This window comes from Heterocephalus glaber, unplaced genomic scaffold (assembly GCF_053883595.1).
Source record: "Heterocephalus glaber isolate CG9 unplaced genomic scaffold, H.glaber_assembly_v1.0 deba00001442, whole genome shotgun sequence".
Taxonomy (NCBI): Eukaryota; Metazoa; Chordata; class Mammalia; order Rodentia; family Bathyergidae; genus Heterocephalus; species Heterocephalus glaber.
Window position 1 is genome coordinate 19510041 of NW_028258296.1, and position 16446 is coordinate 19526486.

Genomic DNA, 16446 nt, shown 5'->3' on the forward strand with positions numbered 1-16446 from the left:
AGTTCCCAAAGATTCCACCTCAAAACACCACAATAACTGAACTTGAGGATTAAGTTTCCAATACATGGATTTTGAGGAGACACTCAAATTTCAACACCATTTCTCAAGTCGTCCAGCCAACTTCAACTTTCACTTGAACGTTCAGGTTTAACACTTTTTCTGGGTGCTTTTCCAAAGTCAAAGTTTAAAATCTTCCTTCTCAATGATCTCACTAAAGGCAATACATAATTAAATTATAGCATTCTGCATTAGAAAATTTCACTGCATTGAAGAGTTTATTTACCTGTCTTCTCACTTAAGCTGCATTCCATGACACTGTCATCCTTACAGTTTACCCAAGAACTGGTAGGTACAATATTACAGGCTTTAAAAATGCTGACTAAATGACTGAGGTCAGCTCTATCACTTAATGCTTCTAATAACATTGCCTCCAAATATAGGAAACAAAAACTGAAAAAAATCATAAAGAAAAATGAACAAATCCATCATTCTAAGGGAGGTAAACTAGTTTATACTTCCTTCAGTATTTACTAGATTATTCAAATAAAAATTTAAATATCCAGCAATCAATTCGCATGTCCAACACTTAAACAACAGACTTAACAAATTTAACTCAATAGACATTGAGTCTATTAGGCACACAGCATAATAATTGTGGAATGCATACTCTTTTCATACAGATTTTTAACATGTACAAAATTTGGTCATTTAAGTGGCCATAAATCACACCCAAATGAATTCAAAGAATAAAATACTGCAGAGAATATACTATGGCAACAACCTAATGGAACTAAAAATTATTAAAATATAACTAGAAAATCTCTTACAGGTTTATATTTTATTTTACTAATATATTTTTAGTTAATTTTGTGTATAGCATGTATAGTGTGAGAAGTGGATTAAAATTCATTTTAAATATAGATAGTCAATTATTGCAGCATAGTTTGTTTAAAAGATTATTTTTTCTTTATTGAATATAAACTTTTTATCTTTTTGCTCCTACTTCTGGACTCTTGAATCTGTCACATTGATCTATTTGCATCTTTACAGCAATAACACACTCTCAATTAATGTAGTGTTCATCGTCTTTAAGGTAGGTAGTGTAAGTCTTCTAACCTGCTTCTTCTTTTTCAAAATTGTGTTAGCTGTTCTAACTCCTTGGCATTCTTTATGAATTTTAGAATCTACTGTCATTTTACAACAAAAGCCTGGTACAATGTTTTTTCAGAATGCATTGAATCTGGAGAATTTTAGGGGAATTGACATTTTAATCAAACTGAGTCTTCTGATATAATACATGATATATCACTTCATTTATTTAGTTAACTTCTCAGCAATGTTTTACAGTTTTAAATTTATAGGTCTTGAACTTTTTTGTCCCCTTTATCCCTAAGCATTTAATCTATTTGATACTATTGAATGTTATATTTTAAAAATTTTAATTTCTGATTGTTCATTTCTAAAATACAGAAATACAATTGATTTTTAAATAATGATCTGTTATTCTAAACTTTGATAAATTCCTTTATTGGTTTTAGTAGGTATTTTTATAAATACTATTTGATTTTCCATAGTCTTCTGCAAATAAACAAAATATTATTCCTTCTTTTTCAATCTCATAACTTTTTTTTGGATACAGGATGGAACTCAGGGCCTTGCACTTGTGAGGCAGTCACAGACAATCTTATAACTTTTATTTCTTTTTCTTACCTAATTTCACTGACTAGAATCTCTAGTAAAATGTTGAACAGAAGTGGTTATTTCAGCCACTGTTACAATGTTTTTGATCTCAGGGAGAAAGCATTCAATCTTCCGCTACTAAATATGTATGTTGCTAACTGTAAGGTTTTAGAAAATAGAATTTATCTAGTTGAAGAAATCCTATTCTATGGCTAGCTTGTTGAAAGGTGTTGTTTTTCTTTTCGTCTTTTCTCTTTTTTAAAAATCAAGGATAAGTGATGGATTTTTATTTTCTACATCTATTGAGATGATTATGTTTTTAATATTATACTGTTAGTATGCTAAATTACATTGATTGATTTTGTAATTTTTTAAGGCAACGTTGCCTCTCAGAGATAAGCTCCAAATGATAATGATGTATTATTCCCTTCTTATATTATTCAGTTTGATGTGTTGGAATTTCATTTATCATTTTCGCATGTATGTTCATGATTGATATTGGCCTGTAGTTTTCTTTTTTGTAATATCTTTTAATTTTAATGAAAAACATAGTCTATTTGAAAATTACAAATTCAATTACAATTTCAAGGGGAAAAAGATGTAATTTATACATTTACCTTACATACACAAACAAAATAACGTTGTTTCATTTTTCAGATGTAAAGCTTTGTTTTTAATTTGTGCAGCTCACCAAAGTTGTTTTTGTTCTTAGCACTCTGTGTGCACCAGGACATGATCCAAAGCAAATGAGCCTAGAGTTTTAGGGAAAAATCCTTTCTAGGATCATGATTCCCTATTTATTCTTCTATGAAGGAGCTGTCCCCACCCATGTAATTCTGAACAGTGTGTGGATGTGGTTGCTGCAAATTGCATCTTGAGAAGCAGTTATCACCTGGTTCTTTGGTTTTTCTAACACGTAGATAAACTGTTCTTTGAATCACTTGATTTACCTCTTTAAGGTTTCCTAATAGTTTTGTGTGATTGTCACGGTGAATTTTATAGCCATTCAACAAGTCTTTATTAAGGTCATAGAGTTCCATACAGTGATTCTTCAGTGTTTTCATGTCCCTCAGCAGATGAGCATCCTCCGTTTGGACCAGAAAACTTTTAATCAGATTAGAATTATCAGCCATGCCAGCACCGAACTTGTGACCCACTGGATGATATTTATCAACTTTAATCAGCCAGTATCTTTCATAACTCCTCAAAGTAGATAGGAAAATCCACTTCTATCTGAAGGTCTTCAATAGCAAAAAGTGATCCCTTTGACTGAATGATATCACCAGCCAAATCAACATCATCAGTATCTACAGTAATCTCTCTACTAGGTTTTATTTTTATGCAGAGATGCCCATCATTCCATAAAGATGTGAAACACAACTGAAATGGAGCATTCTGAATGGCTTCTGGTAGCAGAAAGTTCTAGTTGAGCCGTAGAACAATCCTGTATGGCCATTCTGTAAAGATAAAGTTAATATAACTGAGGAACTCACTGGCAGAGTCTGGGCTGGTCTGTGCATACAGAATTGGGCAGCTATCTTGTCAAGTCAGATACATGGAAGTGGCTGCTACTTTTGTAATCCCCAGGGCTTTTAACAGGGACATCTTTGGGTGGTATACTGGGGACAAAGATAGAGTTGGAGAGGATGTGAATGCTGGGATGTACCATGTGGCTTTCACCGAGAAAAATTCCCTCTGCAAAAGTCAATATTACTTGGATGAAAATGTCATTTGAAGTAGAAATGCACAATTCTGTATATGCAGCTTACATGTCATTTCTCAGCTTGACTGAGAGGATACTGTGGAGCCTGGTATTAACTGGGATTATGTCCCTTTGCCCATTGGCCTCACTCAGTATACTGTTTAATTCAGCCTTGGCATTTTCTTTGTAGTTACAGAGTTCCAGCAACAGACTCTGCTTTTTCTAACTCAGTTCTCAGATTAGGTCCTGCTCCATGCTGATGTCCATGAGTGTCCCCTCCTCTCAGCTGTGCCTAGCAGGTAGCCCCAGATGTATGTGACCATTCATTCGGTAATTTCCCTCTACCACACCAGTAATTGCAGAAGAAAAATTATCTTTAAAGATGATGTCCCCAGTTCGGTCACTTTTCGCATCAAACTTCCCATTAGACCAACTGGTTATCAATTCATACACTCCATCAGAATTAATGTCAAAAGCATGAATGCTCATGCTACAATTTTTGGATTTCATTCTCCAGGATTGGGCTGTTTGGTCATAAACTCGAACTGTGCCATTGGGAAGGGCATACCCAAATCGACTGCCATCCACAGGACAGAGAGGTGATTATCTGTTTCTGTCATTTTTGCCACAATCTCATCTTCTTTAAAAACTCGATGTCAAAATCCTCAGATCCAACAGGAAGCTCTTTCTTCTTTTCCATCACCATCAAATTCACACAAAGCCAAGGAATGAACATTGTCTCCAGTAACCATCCAAAAGAGATCATTTCTTTCATGAACTCACTTGTGTGTAGAATATAAAATAATTGGTCCATAGAATTTGGAGGTAGAGTTTACCAGAGGCTGAGAAAAGCAGAGGGGAAGGAGGGATGAAAGGTTGATCAATTGATATTAAGTTGTAGTTAGATGGGACTAAGAAGTTAGGATGTGCTATTGGACAGTAGGGTGACTCTAGATGACAGTAATGTAGTGTGTGTTTCAAAAGACTAGAAGAAAGGAATTTGAATATTTTCATCAAAAAGAAAAGGTGAATGTCTGAAGAGATAAATATATGTAACCTGATTTAAACATTCTACAGAGTACACATGTATTGAAATATCACAAAGTATCCCGTAAATGTATAGTTTTCATGTTTTGTCAATTAAAAAGAAAAAAATATTTCACTAAGGAAAGATATTTGGATTGCAAGTGTGCAGAAGAAGAAGAAGCCCCGTATTGGTAGTGGTTGGTAAATGTAAATTATAATCAAAATAGTGTATTGCTACACACTTGTTACAATGTGGTCGATCATATTAAAGTGCTGGCTTGGGCTGTTGGGAATGTAAAATGATAGAATATTTTAGAAAAACAGCTTTCCAGCTTCTTCAGAAACTAAACATACACATATCATATGATCCAGCCATCCCATTATTAAAATTTACTCAATTGAAAGCATACTTCTGTACAGTGACTTACACATAAATACTCATAGTAGTTTTATTTTAATGCCCCCAAATTAGAAACAACATCAAATGTTTATCAATAGGCAAATGCATGAACCAATGCATACGATAGATTACTTAGCAATAAGACTAAGTAAATCGTTGATACATGAAACAATGTGGATTAATCAAAAAATAATTATGTAGAGTGAAAGAAGCCAGACCACCAAAAAATATCTGCAGCTTAAAGTCATTATTTAAATCTTGTAAAAGGCAAACTTATTTATAACAGAAAGTAGGTAAGTCATTGTGAATAGAGGGCAAGTAGAGGCAGGAGGGAAGTACGACAAAATTTTTGAAGGTGATAGATATGTTCATTATTGTTATTGTGGTGATGACTTTGTATTTGTGTGTGAAAAATTTTTAAAAAATCATTATATGCTTTAATATGTCAATTATTTTCAGTAAAGCTGATAAAATATTGAACACATCAAAAATACCATTAAAAATGGTCAAACCATGGCTGGGGAGAAGGTAATTAGCATGTTGGTACAGGTTACAAAGGATTAGAACTCAGTAAGTATGCAAACCTCCTATGAATTCATACAAAAGAGGCTAACAATAGAAAAATGTGTAAAAGTAGAGAACAGAAATTTCATGTAAAAGGATGCATAAGTGGATCTCAAATATATGAAAATATACTCAATTACTTCTGTATGTAAATTCAAAGTACTTTCCAAATTGGTTAAAATGGAAAAGTGAGACAAAAGTAAGAATAGGTGAGAATATGGAACAGTAGAAATTATTAGTCATTATTGGTATATGCACAAATTTATATTACCACTTTTGAAAATAATTTGCTATTACCCAGAAAAACTGAACATGTTCAAACTCTATAAACCCTCACCTTCATTATTACCTATGTGTTTAAATAAATTGATGAATTGGTATGCTTATAATTACTAATGCTTATAGAACTTTGTTTAAATACAAAATATTCTACAGTCTACATGTGCATTAACAGTGTAATGGATATATAATTTATCGGGGATTCATATAATAAATATTTATAAAATATCATAGACATACAAGATAAATTACATCAACATGATTATACCACTAAAACAATGTTGAATAAAGGCAGCAAGTTATAGATGAATTCTTACAAATTCTTCTATATTTCAAAAACAAGCAAAAATGCAACATATGTTTTCTATAGGTATGTGGTTAAGTAGGAAAACAATAAAACCCAACAAACAAAGCCACAACAATTGTAAAGGAAAGCAAAAGAATGACTACTTCAGGATATTGTTTATGTTTAGGTAGGGACAATGAGAGATGAGGTCATAGGACACATCTGAAGTATGAGAATATTTTGCTTCTGGCCTGGCTATGGGAATATGTATTTTGCTGTATTATCATTACCATTACTGAATTAAAACATTTATATTTATATAGTCTTTGTTAGGTATGGTCTACTTTACAATTTAAGAATATCTAATACAAGGGATGGGAGAAAGATAGGACAGGAGGCAAAGAGACTAGTTACAAGGTTAATGCAGCTACCCACACAAAAGAAATTTGAAAACATATGCTATGAATTTTAATTGTTATTGTACAAGGGATTGAACCCAGGGCTTCTGCGCTGAGCTAAATTCCAAGCCTGCCTTTCTGTCTTTCTTTCTCTTTTGCTCTTCTTCTCTTCTTCTTTCTTTCTTTCTCTCTCTCTTTGTTTCTTATCTTTATATTGAGACAATATCTTGATAAGGTAGTTTCCCAGGCTGGGCTCAAGCTTGCCTCAGCCTCTCAGCGTGCTGGGATTATAGGCCTATCATTCAGAAGTGGGAGAGGGGACAGTTTGGGTAACTGTTTGGGATTAAATGAATTAGCATAAGTATCTTTGTTATGGTTCAGATCTAAAATGACCCCCAAAGTCTTCTGTGTTCAGAGGCAGGGCTTTGGGAAGGTGATTGGTTCATAGGACCCTGTGCTCATCAGTGGACTGATCGACTGAGGAGTTCATAGCTGAATGTGTGATTAAAAGGCAGGGCTCAGTTAGAGGAAGTGAGTCACTGGGGGTGTGGCTTTGGAGTGTGTGTCTCTCTGGCTCTTCCTGCTTTCTTTGCCTCCTGGTTGCCATGGGCTAAGCAACTTTTCTGTATCATGTCCTTGTGCCATGGTGTTTCTGCCTTGGAGTAAGCCAACTATGGACTGAAACTTCTGAAACAATGGGCCAAAAATAAATCTCTTCTCCTTTAAGTCTCAGGTGTCAGATTTTTTTTTTTTTTTTTTTTTGGTCCCACTGACAGGAAAGCTGACCCAATCTTTCATAGTTGCAAAAGTAAAACACAATGATTATTAGTTTAATCTCCTTCAACCCTTTTATCACTGACAGCCCATACCATACGTATATGTAAGTAGACAGCAAAAATATATGACACATTTTCAGTGCTGATTGCAAGAACTCAAATACCATCCTAAATACTCTCAAAAGTTCCCTGACCAATCCTGTGTTAGAAGTGAAGGTCTAGGGCAGTTAAGACTTTGCATGCAACATAATAAGGTAGTGCTTCTTAAACTTAAGCATCATAAAGACCGCATATGCACTATCACACTTTATCAAAAGGCTTGCAATTTGGGAACCACAAAAAAAGATTTAATAGGCTTGGGTAAGACTTAATTTTGAGTTGATAGGTTTGGATGGGGTTCAGAAATTTGCATTTTTGAAATAATCACTCTCCAATTGTATTAATTAAAATGATTTAGACTAGACTTTTGGAACAATGGTTTTACTGGTTATGGTTCTAGCAGTAGACTGCTCTGGTTCAAATAATATATATGTGTGGCTCTGCGTTTCCTAAGTGTGTAAAACCTTGGATCAGTAATTTTACTTCTCTATGCTTCATTTTCATCTTGTGAATTTGGAATATTCTAGTTCCCACTTCAAAAGATTGTTATACAAATCATATCAAGTAATATATTTAAAGGGTTTTAGTGCAGAGCCTGATACATAGAGAACCAAGTATAAATTTTAGCTATCATGATTAATATTTTTGGTGATGGTTGTGATGTTGAACAGTGGTCAGCTAGTGTCGTTCAGGTACTTAACATTCTAACAAAAGTTTCAAAGTCTCACCATATGGATATTAGGATCAAAACTTCCTCATAATTTTCTGTATATCTTTGATGGCTTTATATTTTTATGGACTCCTCTGACTTTGATTTCTTGCCTCTGGGGAATTTTTGTTCTTTGTTCCATGATACCTTATGGTGATTAATTTCTCTGCCATAATTTTAAGAAAAAGACAAAAATGGTCCTTTATACTTTATCATTTCTTTCAGAGCAAACATGAAGGCAAGGCTATTGTGTGTAGCTGAGCTTTAACTGATGATTTGGGGGTACCACGTAGGAAACAACTTAGAATCACATGTCAGATTTGCTATCTGCATTGCCTGCACCACCCCTTATATCTCAGCCTCAGCATCTTGCTGATTCTTCTTCTTCTCTCTTACTTCCTTTCTGATAGTTTGAATTTTCTCATAGAGAAATTAGCTGTCTCTAGTCACTCCTAAATTTCCAGTTACTCCTTTTAAAAAGAAAAATCCTTTTATTTAGCAAAGTTCATCATTTCTAAGAGAATAATTGTGGTTCTTAGTAGCATATAATATAAACTAAAATGTGGGATAAAATTAAGATTTCAATAGGGTCATATTTCTCTCTGGAGACTGAGGGGAGTTATTTTCCTTGCTTTTTCCAACTTCTAGAGGCTGCCCACATTCTGTTGTTCTTGGGCCCCTTTCCCAATCTCCAAAGCCAACAATGGCATAGAGCTCTTCTCCTTTCACATCACTCTGCTCGCCACCTCTGCCCCTCTGTTCCACCTTTAAAGCCTCTTGTGATTACACTGGGCCCATGGGGATTATCTAGGATAATCTCTTATTTTAATGTCACCTAATTAGTAACCTTAATTCTCTTTGTCCTAGAGGTAACTTATTCACAGATTTTAGGAATTAGGACATGGACATTTTTGAGAGTGGCATTATGTTGCATACCACATCAGGTAATATTCAATCTTTAACATTTTTTTTCTTTGGTACCGGGAATCGAACTCAGGTCCTTGTGCTTGAGAGGCAGGGGGCAGAACCACTGAGCTAAATCCCCGGCCCAATCTTTAACATTTTTAACCAAAACAAAATCTGTGACTTTGTGATAAAGTCCACCACTTTTTTCAGAAGGGGAAAGGAGTGCCTGCCCTATGGCAGCTCCATTCAGAAGAAATACTTGTCTTTCTTAATGCTGTTAAACAAATCCTCTATAGTGGACTTTGTTTTTAATTGTTCAATTTGAATTCCCTCTCCTTTAGGTGACAGGAAATTTCTGCTCCTCTCCAGGGTAAAAAACAGAATTTTAACCTAGTGTAGGCCAATTGAATTTTCTCCTTACAAATTGAACTGAGGGAAAAAGAAGATTGAAAAGAGTTGGGGTTTTTTTCTCTGTTTTTGTTTTGTTTTGATCCTGTTGACTGTACCAAGGGGAAATGTTGAGCAGCAACAACTCCTTCAATGTTTTGTGCTGCCTAATTCCTGAGTGTTTCAAATTTTGTTCTTTAGCTTTCCTTCCTACAAGCATCTCTATATTCTTCCAATGAATTTCTGGCATGCTTATGTCAGCAAGAGTACGTATCTAGCACACAGTCAATTGAATTGATACTCCTCTTCCTTTTTTGACCTCTATGACTGTATTTCCTGGCTATTTTTCAATTTGTCTGACCACTCTGGACTCGTGCTTTGACAACCTCCTCTTTTGGTTCCCTTCTGTGTTTTATAACTCTCTATTATAATTTGTCTTTTTTGGTTTCTTGTTTACATTTTCTGTTTTGTTTGAAGATGTGGTGTTGACTGCCATATTTATACTGAATTCACACTCTTGTTTTTATGTGACATTACCTTTGACTGCTACTCATCATTCTGGTGTTTATGTCCCACTACCAAGTCAAACTTGGTACAACACAAATCATACTGCTCAATTTAAAAGCTAACTTCCTCTCTTCGTCTTACTCTGGCATTGAGGATAGAAAATTGACTAAGAACTTTCAGTATTGTACTACCTTCATACTATAGTATAAAATTAATTTATCTTATTTTACATAATTAATTCCTCATATGTCTATCTTGACTTAGACAACTTCTTGAGGAGAGGGTACAGATTTTATCTTCATACCTTCTAAAATGCTTTGCATTTAATAGGAACTCATTAAATTTCTTATAATCAAATTTGACAGTTTTTAAAAAACAAAAGTAAAGGAAAAGAATCTTATGAAGGGATGGGAGGTAGAGTATAGTGATTGAGTGCCTATTATATAAATCGTAGGTACTTTACATGGATTATTTAATTTAAGCCACAAGTAGTGGAAAAACCAGAACACGGAACCAGATTTTTCTGTCTGAAAGCTTAAACTATTTCTGCCTCACTTTCTGCCACTCTGCCCTGGCATTATCAATAATATGAATGCAGTTTTAATTAATTTAATGAGCCAGAATCTTCCCTTTCACCTTTGTAAAAGACAGGTTCCAAATAACAAAGTTGAGATTCCTTGAAAGGTCTTGTGTCAAGTTTGGTGATTTCATAAGGCAAAAAAAATTTTGCAAATCTTTGTTTAACTGATACATGTCAAAGAATGCACAGCACAACACAGAAATACCAGATTCAGCTATTGTTTGATAAATTCACTAGTAAAATCAGAATATCCAAAAAACCACATAAACTTTCTGAACATATTACATATTAAGAAAGGAAAATAAAAGGTTGTAAGTTTTGTTTCCCCCTCCAAGTTTTCCCTTTTCTCTTAACACTTTCCTTTTTTTAATTAATTTTATTGGTACATTTTAGGTATACAATACAATGACATTCATCATTGGAAATTTGCACCTTTACATAGTCTCTCTTGGTTCTTATTTTTTCCCCCTTCCTCTGCCCTCCCTTCAACCCCTCCACCCCTCCCTATTTATAAAGACTTTGTTTCCATTTTTTCATTTTCTCATATTCATCCCATTCCCTTCTTTCTTTTTCCCTACCCCTCCCATTTTCCCTTCCCCTTTGCCCCTTTTTGTTCCTATTTCAGATTATCTATTATACCTTTTAGTCCTTATTTACACTTTCAGTCTCTCACACTAGAAAAACTATTCGATATTTACACGTGTCCTATTTATTTCACTTAAGAGTATCACCTCAATGTGCATCCATTTAGTTATAAATGTCTAGTTTCTCATTCTTTATGGCTGAGTAGTACTCCATTTTGTAAAAAAACACATCTTCTTTATCCAGTTTCCAGTTGATGGGCAATTGGGCTGCTTCCAAGTTTTAGCTATCACAAACCGTGCTGCTATGAACATGGGTGCACATACATCACTGTGATATGACTCTTTTAATTCTTTGGGGAAGATACTCAGCAGGGGAATAGCTGGGTCAAATGGGACCTGTAGTCCTAGTTCTTTGAGGTATCTCCATATAGATTTCCACAGTGGTTGCACCAGTCTATACTCTGCAAAAGAGATAAGCTGTAATTCCACTCCAGCACTAACTCATTTTTGTTTTCTTGAGCAGGTTACTTAACCAGTAAACTATTTTAGTTTCCTTATCTATAAAGGAACATCCAAAAAGATGAATACTGAACCTAGGATAAATTCATTATTAAGCAAAAGGATTGAATTATGCCCAACAGGAAAACTTTGTACTGCATTACAAAGATTTCAACAACTGTCACATTTATAATTTATTGGTTATCAAGTTATTTCATCAGTTGGGAGATATTATACCCTTTGCCTGATAGTTAGTTTGGCATCATTTGGCTTAGGATATACTATAGAGTAATCAATTATTAGATTGTATGGATTACTATTAAGCATTCAAATTAATCATAATCCTTTGATGGTTAAACAGGTCAACACTTGGAGTATTTTATATAAAATACAATGTAAAAACAAAATTACTTGATCATAATTTCTAAGACTTATCAATTTTGGTTTATCTGCTCTGAAAGAAAAACAAGTATTTCTAATGTACATTGTGCTTGAGGGTGCTTTATTTTATTATTTTGCATGTATATTTTTTAATTTTAAAAAATGTTATCAGTACCTGTTTGTGGCACATGATTATTTCCAGTGAGTGAATTGTTACATGTACATAGCACATCTTAATTCTTCCCCTTCCCAACCCTTCTCTCCCTTCTCCCTCCATGTATAGATCTCCTTCCCATTTGCAAAAGATTTACTCTCTTTCCTATTATCTTTTATTTTGCACTTTAAATCATTCATTCTTGGAGTTTCCTATGTAAGAAAAACCATGTGATAGTAAGCTTGTGTGTCTGATTTATTTCACTTAACATTATGGTCTTAAGATGCAGCCATTTTCCTTCAAATGACACAAATTTACCCTTTCTTTCTTTATGACATAGTCCTCCATTGTATATGAATCCCACATTTTCTTTATCCATTCATCTGTTGATGGACATATAGCCCATTTCCAAAACTTATTATGAGTTGTGTCACTATAAACATGGGTGTATGTATGTATGTATGTATGTGTGTGTATATATATATGTGTGTGTGTGTATATATATGTGTGTGTGTGTATATATATATGTGTGTGTGTGTATATATATATATATATATATATATATATATATATAGTTTTAATACTTTTGGGAAGACACCTAGAAGGGGAAATAGCTGAGTCAGATGGAATTTCTATTTCTAGTTTTTTGAGAAATCCACATACTGATTTCCATAGTGGCTGTACTAGTTTACATTCCCACCAACAATGTAGAAGGGGTTCTTTTATCCCCTGCAGCCTCACAAGCATTTGTTATTTGATTTTTTGATGGTAACCATTCCATTCTTTTGGAGTAAAATGGAATCTCGTTGTTGTTTTAATATGCATTTATCTAATGGACAGGGATGTTGAACATTTTTTCATGTATTATTGGACATTTGTACATCTTATTCTGAGAAGTGTCTGTTCATTTCAATTGCCTATTTTTTCATCATGTCTTTCATTGTATGGGGTCTAATTACATAAAGTTATTAATATAAAAGTTATTCTAGATATTAGTTATTAATATATTCTAAAGTTATTAATATATTCTAGATATCCTCTGTCTGAGGACTAGTTGGGAGAAATTTTTTCTTTCTGTAGATTGTCTTTTCACTCTTGTTTCCATTGCTTTGTAGAAGCTGTTTAATTTGACATGATCTCATTTTTTAATTCTTGATGTTATCTCTTATGCAACTGAAGTTCTGTTCAGAAAGTCCTTTCCTAGGCCTGTGTCTGTAAGAGTTTTACTTATTTTATCTTCCAGCAGATTAATACTTAGGCTTTTGGTCTATTTTGATATTATTTTAGTACATGGTGAGAGATATGGGTCTAGATTAAATCTTTTGCATGTGGATAGCCCATTTTCCCAGCACCACTTGTTAAAGAGGTTATCTTTCCTCCATAATTTTGCCCCTTTGTTAAACCAAGGATCAGATGGCTAAATGTACCTGGGGCTGTTTCTGCATCCTCTGTTCTCTGTTCCATTGATCTGCATTTCTGTTTCTACGCCAATACCATGTTATTATCATTTTTTTAAAATCACTGTAGCTTTGTTATTTAACTTGAAATCTGGAATTGTGATGCCTCCTGATTTGCTGTTGTTGCCCGGGATTGCTCATGCTATGCTGAGTCTCTTTTGCTTCCATATAAATTTTAGGAATTTTTTTCTAGTTCTATGAAGAACACTCTTGGTATTTTGATTGGGACTGTGTTAAATCTATCCATCAGTTTTGGAAATATGGCCATTTTGACAGTATTGGTTCTGCTTACCCATGAGCAGGGGAATCTCTTTCCATTTTCTGATATCTTCTTGGATCTCCTTTTCAGAGTACTGTAGTTTTTATTACAGAGGTCTTTCACTTCTTTTGTTAGGTTAACTTTTAAGTATTTAATTATTTTGAAGCATTGTGAATGGTATTTGCCTAATTTCTTTCTCAGTAGCTTCATTATTGGTGTACAAGGGTGCTACTGATTTTTGTGTGTTGATTTTGTATCCTGCTAACTTGCTGAATTTATTAGTACTAGAAATATTTTGGTGGAATCTTTTAGGTCTTCTTTGTAAAGTATCATGTCATTTGCATATTTATGATTTCCTAAACAGATGGCTGCCCTCTTAAGAAGTAGAATTCAAAATCATGCTAAGGAAAGTGACAAATTATGCATACAGCCACTCTTTTATTATTAAACCTGGTCTATAAAATGGCATATATTTTACAATCTTTAGAGGACAGTATGTGTATTCTAAAATTTTAGAAATATTCTTGCCAGAATAGATGAGTAAAAATTTGGTATAAGAAACAGTCAAACCTAATTTTTTCTGTTCTTGGACTCAGTGTCTCGCTATGTAGCCCAAGCTGTCCTCTAACTCAAGATCCTCCTGCTTCAGCCTCTCAAGTGCTGGGACTACCGCCATATATAATTGTACTCAATTTAAAACCTAATCTTAGTGAGGACTGAGGTTGTTTCTCTTGCCTAGTGATGGCATATAATCTAGTGCTCTATGACTTATCACTGGAATGACCTTGACCAAGTACTTAACTTTTTAGTTTTAGTTTTAGTTGTAAAATGGAACACACACACACACACACACACACGTTGCTTTGTTGTGGTGATCAGATAAAATAATAGCTTGTGAACCTATCTTCCTAAAATATTAGAAAATATGAGGAAAATCATTTCCGAAGTGGCTACCACTGGCACAGTTTTTCTTACTACACAATGCTGCATGTTTTGATTAGCAAAAAAAAAAAATTATATGGAAAAGATTCAAAGTCTTTTCTTTGTACTTACCTAGGGAAACAAAATACAGTTGGTACCTCTACTTATCTCTAGTAGACCACATTAGTACTCATGTGGGCTCTTTGGCTGAGTCTAGAAACCCAACTAATATGTGAGATGATTAACAGAAAAACATAAAATTTCTATTAATTTTACATTCATATGAAGAGTTTCACAGAAAAGTGAAGAAATGACCAATGTACCATTCCTTTAACTTTTTAGATCAGGGGTTTGCAACCCCGAAGCCAGAGATCTGTACTGTCCATGGCCTGTTAGGAACCAGCCCACAGAGTAGGATTGAGCAAGGTCAAGAGTGAGTCTTCATCTGTGTTTACAGCCTCTCCAGGTAGCTGGCGTTACCACCAAAGCTGTCTCATGTCAGATCAGCAGCGACATTAAATCCTCACAGCAGCATGAACCCTACTATCAACTTCATGCAAAGGATGTACGTTGTGCACTCATTATAATCTAATGTCTGATTAACCAAGGTGGAGCTGAGGAGATGCTAGCACTGGGGTCCATCTATCAAAAAATTGTCTTCCACGAAACTGGTCCCTGGTGACAAAAAGGTTGAGGATTTCTGTCTTAGGCAATTATAAATTTGTGCAGGAATGAAAAGACAAAGATATTTGAACCAGGGTAATAAACTGTGGGGCTTTTACTAAAATATATACATAGGGGGATGGAGAAGCTACCCTAGCAGAAGGTAAGTCTTTATATCAGAGAGTTTGTTTACTCAGGTTCATTGCAGCCCCACTTCTCAATGTCTGGTGATAAAGGCTTTTTTCCACCCTTGGTATGTGAAGGACATCCCTCCAGAAACAATATGGCTTGTTGAATGTAGTGAAAGACAGGCCAAAGGGCCCTTTCTGAAGTTAGTTGCACAAGTGATTTCAGTTTGAAAAATCAATATGCCAATTTGACATATTTTAAGATGGCACACCAACGCTTTCAATTTAAATCTGGCTATCAGATAATAGCTGTGCAACCTTGGGAAAGTTACTTTTTTGTGCCTCAGTTTGGTAATACGTAAAATGTTGATATTTACACTACATATTACAGTGTTCTTAAAAGGATCAAATGAAATACTACTTGTATAGCGCTTGGAATATAGTATAAATACTCGTTAATTTAACAAAATTGACCATAACAAGTAGGAAGAACATACTGAGAAACTTCTAGTTACCACTGATTTCGTTACTAGTGAGTTTAAAAAAAAATAAATTAGAAGACATTTTCTCAGTTTACTCTAAGTCAACAGGTATCCACTGAACATCTACTGTGTTTGGTGCTCTGAGGACACAAAATAAATTCCATCCCTCCAGAAGTTAACCTGTCTATTCTAAATTTGTAATAAATGTGTCCAGAGTACAATTCAAAGAAATATAGAACATAAAATAGTAGAGGTCCACATAAATTATCTAATAAAGCTCACAGCAAATTCAGGCGCTCTAAGCTACATATTAATATACAACTAACAGCTGGGCATTTTTTTGAAATCTACACAGAAATTTGCTAGATACAATGATGCAACAGAAGATCTACAAAAATAACATTATTTTCCTTTATCGCTCCCTGGGACATCTGACAAAACGTGACGGAGCCACCAGCTAAGAGCACAGCAAGAGAACACCGTCCTGGACGCTTGTAAGGATAGGTGAGCCGAGTTTAAGAACCGGAAACAATGTGGTGGGTTCTGCGAATATCTAGATCTGCAAGGGAAAGAAGCTCCAACCGCAACGGTGACTGGAGACCAGGCATTTCTCCAATGAA

General features: G+C 34.5%; 1 pseudogene; it reads right to left on the reverse strand.

Moving 5' to 3' along the window:
* Positions 1–889: 889 nt before the first annotated feature.
* Positions 890–16434, reverse strand: LOC101710155 (BBSome complex member BBS2 pseudogene; annotated as a pseudogene).
* Positions 16435–16446: the final 12 nt, after the last annotated feature.